Source organism: Myotis brandtii, unplaced genomic scaffold (assembly GCF_000412655.1).
Source record: "Myotis brandtii unplaced genomic scaffold, ASM41265v1 scaffold1314, whole genome shotgun sequence".
NCBI lineage: Eukaryota > Metazoa > Chordata > Mammalia > Chiroptera > Vespertilionidae > Myotis > Myotis brandtii.
The window spans coordinates 119184-125789 of record NW_005354651.1 but is presented as its reverse complement, the minus strand read 5'-3'; positions in this window follow the sequence as shown (position 1 = coordinate 125789).

The window sequence follows — 6606 nt, the reverse complement described above, 5'->3', positions numbered from 1 at the left end:
ATGCCACCTCCTCAGAGAAGCCTCCCCTGGTTGCTCTATCTGAACTCAGCTGTTTCGTCCCTCTGGCTCCCCCCCCCCCCCCCCCCCCGCTTTTGTTTTTCTTTAAGATGTGTCCTTTATCATTGTGTTTGTTTTTGTTTATGTATTGTCTATGTAGGGAAGGAAACATCATTTCCCCTCTGCTTGTCTAAGTTTGTCCACAAAAGAAACATCCCAACCCGTAGAGAATTTTTATGAGTTAATTTGAGCCAAACCAATGACATATCCTGGGGGGCAAGATCCCAAAGGCTCCAGAGAATAACGGTTTTGAAGCTTCTTTTATGCATTTGAAATTAAGGAGGGAACAGAAGGAAGATTATTTCTTATAAACATTCTCCACAGGTTGGGATGTTTCTTTTTTAAAAAAATATTTATTTTATTGATCTTTTACAGACAGGAAAGGAGAGGGATAGAGAGTTAGAAACACCGATGAGAGAGAAACATCGATCAGCTGCCTCCTGCACACTCCCTACTGGGGATGTGCCCACAACCAAGGTACATGCCCTTGACCAGAATCGAACCTGGGACCCTTGAGTCCGCAGGCCGACACTCTATCCACTGAGCCAAACCGGTTAGGGCAGGATGTTTCTTATGTTGACCGTTTAATAACATGTGTACCTCCACACACATGGGAGACACCCAGGAAAATTGAGTAACACCCCCAAATGGCCCAAGCCATCATTTAAGTGCCATTTTCAGCTAAAGACAAAAGAAGGGTACTGGGGTAAGGGGAGTAATAAAGTTACCAGGGAACGCACAGGAAACAAGGATCTGGTTGTTATGCACATTTCATCCATGCCTTCTCCACTGATAAGAGTTTCTAGAGATTTAGTCAATTTCTCTTCTTGGTACTAAGAGGAAGACAACCTTGGAGATCCCCTAATAAATGCAAATATCTCTTCAAAATGGTACCTTGTATTCAGTTTTTAGAGCCTTTTTGGCTTCTGCTACAGCCTCATATAATCCTGTTCCAAAGAGGCATGTTTTGGGTGTCAAGATCTGTTCCCTTTCACCTGTCTCCTGCAACTGAATGAAAGCTCCAGGAGGCAGTGCCCACATGGGTCTTGCCAACCTACACATGTTCAGCATCTAGCACAGTGGTTCTCAACCTTCTGGCCCTTTAAATACAGTTCCACATGTTGTGACCCAACCATAAAATTATTTTCGTTGCTACTTCATAACTGTAATGTTGCTACTGTTACGAATCATAATGTAAATATCTGATATGCAGGATGGTCTTAGGCGACTCCCGGGAAAGGGTCATTCGACCGCCAAAGGGGTCGCCACCCACAGGTTGAGAACCGCTGATCTAGCATAATGGCTATAATCATAGTAAGATTTTAACAAATCCTTTTATTTTTAGAATGAATGCATGCACAGGTCATTGTGTTTTCTCTTATTGCAAATGAGAAAATGGTCCTGTAGACAGAGAAAGTAGACCTCAGTACTTGATTCTGGCTTTAGAAAAAATTCACTTTTTCCTTCAAAGTATATTCCATACTTTATACCACACAATTTCTTTCCAATTGAATCTGAAATTTTAACTCTTAGAGACCTCAATTTCCAATAATAACCAAAAAAGCAAACAACCAGCATTTCTTAGGTTGACTTTTATGAACACACTTTAAACACTCACTTTCAAGAAACACACCTGCAACAAAGCACAAGACATTGCATCAACAGCTCCAGATCTGTTTTCTAGCTTTTTTGGTACTATAAGGCCCAATGCAGGTAAACTTAACACTTGTCTAGCCATCAATGTTTAACAGCTGAAGTGAGTTAACTTGATCTGCTCACATGGCTAAGATTTTTTTTTTTCCTTGCAAGAAGGGTTATCTCCAGAAGCTTACACTTTAAAAGATGGCCTACGTGAGAGTTATTGGCATTTCAAAGATCCTATGACTTTGGTTTCATAAACCAACTCTCCGTAAGCATTTTGAAGCTTTGGGGAAGGTAAAGTGGGCTGTGATCTGACAGTACAGAGTTTATCTGTCCAACAAGGACAGCCATTTTGAATGCCTCAAGGGATTGACAAATGTTGGCAAAGAACTAACAAATTCATTCATTTTTGGAATGTTTCTTTCCATCTGGGTATATTTTTCTTTCAGGCTCCATAGCAATTATAGGAGATCTACAAATGTTGGCAAAGAACTAACAAATTCATTCATTTTGGGGAATGTTTCTTTCCATCTGGGTTTATTTTTCTTTCAGACTCCGTAGCAATTACAGGAGATCCAGTTTACAGGTAGCACATAGCTGAGGGTCATTTCTGAGAATCCTAACGGCTGCATGTATGGAAAAGACATGTTGATCTAAGGCAGTGGTTCTCAACCTTCTGGCCCTTTAAATACAGTTCCTCATGTTGTGACCCCCCACCATAACATTATTTTTGTTGCTACTTCATAACTGTAATTTTGCTACTGTTATGAATCGTAATGTAAATATCTGATATGCAGGATGGTCTTAGGCGACCCCCGTGAAAGGGTCGTTCGACCGCCAAAGGGGTCGTGACCCACAGGTTGAGAACCACTGATCTAAGGCCTCATCCTCCACCCACGTCCCTGGGGAACGGCAACACAGGTCTAACTGCAGGGTAGCATTAAACTTAATGGTGCCATTAACGGGCCAAACCTCTCCACTGTCCACTTTCTAGTGGGACGAGGCTATGTTGCAAAAGAAGCTTGAGGGACTAGGCTCAAATTTCTCCCAAAGGGTATCTCCAGGCACTGTGAACTGGTGCCCCATCTACGGAGACAGATACATTCCCAGCTGAGAATTTATGGAGGCGTCCCTGCTAATCTCTGGGCTACCCTGGGCCCTCCTTATGAGGGCTGAGTACCACAGTAGGGAAATACCCGGGGTGTGGAGTGCACACCCCATGTTCCGAGGGCACACTTACCTGTGGTCACAGTGGTGGCTGGGCTCTGGAACCATGGACTCCCTCTGCTCAGACAGGTAGGCTCCACTTTACAAAACCAATCCCAAGCCAGGTGTCCCTGCTTGTCTGCCTCTGGACTTAGCCAGCCTTGCCAGAGGTCCCCTCTCAGGCCTAGAAAACTCTAGGTCCAAGGGGTCCCTAGAAAACTCGTCCACATCTCTCAGCTTTAGTCGTTGGGCTAGTGACCTGTTGCCCTGCGATTCACATGTCCAACACCCTTTGTCCTCTAGGAGGCCTCGGAGAGAGGGCAGCCGCCCGTCGAAGGGAAGGGAAAGTCCCGGCTAAGTTATCCCCAAGGCTCTCATAGAAATTGGTTTAGGCACCAGAGAGAAGATTCCTAGTGACTATGCGTGTTAGCGGGGCCAGCAAGAAACACACAGCACCTCCGGCCTGGAGGGCAAGGCCTGGCTTGTCTAGACGAGGCTGGAAGCTGCCAGGTGTCCCTTCTTTTCCAAGATGAGTTTAGGCTCGCCTGCACCCAGCAAAAGGTTCAGCTCATAAAGCATTCGCAAAAAAAAAAGCCATCTTCTTATTTTTCTGTCCTTAATTATCTTGACACTTATCTATACAGTCTAGGGTCTCTCACCCCTTAACCCTTAGCTCCACCTTGAAGATTTCAAAAAAGCTCCTAGAAAGTTCATCTGAATTTAACTCCAGACACAAAGGGAGAGAACGTCTTCCCAGCCAAAGGGCAAGGCTCCCTCCCTCCATGGGAACTAATAACCTGGCAGGGGAAGGGGGGGGGGCTGCTTGTGTGAGTTTATAATGGGTGCCTATGTACCCCCCCCCCCACTGCCATTGACTCCCTCCAGCCCAACCTGTCCCCTGTTCCAGGCCTTCACCACCCTATTGTCTGTGTCTGTGGGTTATGCATATATACATACAAGGTCTTTGGTTGATCTCTCCCCACCCATCCTCCCACACCTTCCCTCGAGATTCCACACTCGGTTCCGTGCTTTTAAATGCTCCACATGTGCCCAAGCATCACAGCAATCCACAGGAAGGGAGAGAGGGAGAGAGAGGGAGAGAGAGAGAGAGGAGAGAGAGAGAGAGAGAGAGAGAGAGAGAGAACCCCATGGCTGGAGGAAAAGATGCAGGAAGGAAAGAGAACACAGTCATGTCCTTCAAGCCAAGGTGGCGAGGACGACTGGCTTACCTGTGATGAAACAATCCAATCCGGGTCGTGGCACCATTGTTGTAGGTGGTGGGAAGGGCACCAGGCCTCTGACCGACTGGGTAGGGTCAGACCAAACCTGCATCCTATGGGTTTTAAGGGTGGAGATTTAGGGGCGGTCCCAGGTAATCTCAATAGAATATTCAGCAGCTTTCCAAGTGTGTCCTTTCAGGGTGGTGATCTTCACTGATTGAGGGGCCTGCACCGGGCAGGGGTCATTATTCAATGCAGCTGATTCTGAGGTCAGCCTTGGCTGCTTTTGTTGTTTATCTGGGTTTATTTGGGCCAGGAGCTGGAATCCAACTGAGGCCTAGATGTTATCTCTAGGGAGGAAAGGTCACCCTGAGGCGAGGTCCCACCCTACAATTGATTGTCCTTTGCCAGGCACCTGGGGCTTTCCACCCTGGTGGCCTTTAGCTGGCTCACTGTCCTTGTCCTTGCTCTGCTCCTATCTAAGTGCCTACCACGCTTAAGCATAAATGCATCCACATGCTAGCTGTGGGTGAAGATGAGGAAGAAGTTTGTTCTGAGAAAACCCTATCAGGCAATCCAGTAACCCTGTGTTCCCATGACCACCTCTGTGAATTCAACCCCAACATCCATAAGCCATCTGGTGTGAATTCCAGCCTTCCCAGATAGGAAACATTTAAAATGGGTTAGATCTGCCCTAGATGGTTTGGCTCAGTGGATAGTGTCAGCCTACGGGCCAAAGGATCCTGGATTCGATTCCAATCAAGGGCCTTATATCTTGGTTGCAGGCTCTAGCCCGGGCCCTGGTCAGGGCTCCTGCAGGAGGCAACCAACTGATATGTTTCTTTCACATCGATGTTTCTCTCTGTCTTTCTGCCTCTCGTCCTCTCTCCCTAAAAATCAATGGAAAAATATCCTCAGGTGAGGATTAACACCAAAAAAAAAACCAAACAAATAAATATAAATAAATAAATGAAATGGGTTAGAATCTAATCTAACCATTAGATTCTACAGCATTTGCTTGCCCAGAAATCATAAGAACCTCCTTGTTGAAGGCAAATCCAGAACAAAAGATCTAAGGCAGTGGTTCTCAACCTATGGGTGGCGACCCCTTTGGCAGTCGAACGACCCTTTCACAGGGGTCGCCTAAGACCATCCTGCATATCAGATATTTACATTACGATTCATAACAGTAGCGACATTACAGTTATGAAGTAGCAATGAAAATAATTTTATGGTTGGGGTCACAACATGAGGAACTGTATTTAAAGGGCCAGAAGGTTGAGAACCACTGATTCTCAGCATGGGGACTCACATGTCACCTGCCATACTGTTAGCCCCCAGGGCTGCATCCCAAAACACAGAAAATCGTTTAGTTATCACTCTCCCTAAAAATCAATGGAAAAATATCCTTAGGTGAGGATTAACACCAAAAAAATAAACAAATAAATATAAATAAATAAATGAAATGGGTTAGATCCTGCAGCACCTGCTTGCCCAGAAATCATAAGAACCTCCTTGTTGAAGGCAAATCCGGAACAAAAGATCTAAGGCATGGGGACTCACACGTCACCTGCCATACTGAGAGCCCCCAGGGCTGCATCCCCAAACACAGAAAATCGTTCAGTTATCATCCAAACTAAGAAACAATTGGTCTTTTTCCTGTAACATGGCCTGGTCCCAATATAAATTAGAAGATGGGAACCATGAGCCACAAACAGCTCCCTAAATTATAACACAACCCTCCAAAGAAATGGGACCTGATTTCCCAGGTTCTGATTTCTATGGCTCTGCGTTAAAATAAGGATCTCCTAAGCAGTGTAAGTTAGGGTCCACTCTAGCCACCCTTGAAGAAAAGGAGTCGGTGTTGCTGGTATTAGACTCTCTGGGTGAGGCCCTGGCCGAAGACTTAAGGGGCCTACACTTGGAGGGGGATACACTCTTTCAGGGTACAGATGACATATTGATTGCTGATCCTTCTAATCTAAGGAATTACCAGTCAGGGCACATGCCCGAGTTGTGGGCTCGATCCCCAATAGGGGGCGTGCAGTAGGCAGCTGATCAATGATGTTCTTTCATTGATGTTTCTATCTCTCTCTCCCTCTCTGAAATCTATATCTATATCTATATCTATATCTATATCTATCTATCTATATCTATTATATTTTTTTTAAAGCAAGTTAAAGGGTTCTTGGGAATGTTCAGGTTCCCTCATATTTGAATCCCTAATTTTGCATTCATAGCCAAGCCTCTCTAGAAGGCTTAAAAGGAAAAGATGGTGAACTATTTGAATGCAACTCAGAATGTGAAAAGGCTTTTTGGGAACTCAAGGGACAGCTACTTCAGGCCCCAGCCTTGGGTCTCCCAGATTTCACAAAGCCTCTGATGAGACAGGAAATAGCACTGTGGGTGGAGGTGTCTTAACTCAGAAGTTCAGACCTCTGGCCCAGGTAATGTTAATTTTTCTGAACAATAAAATCAGACA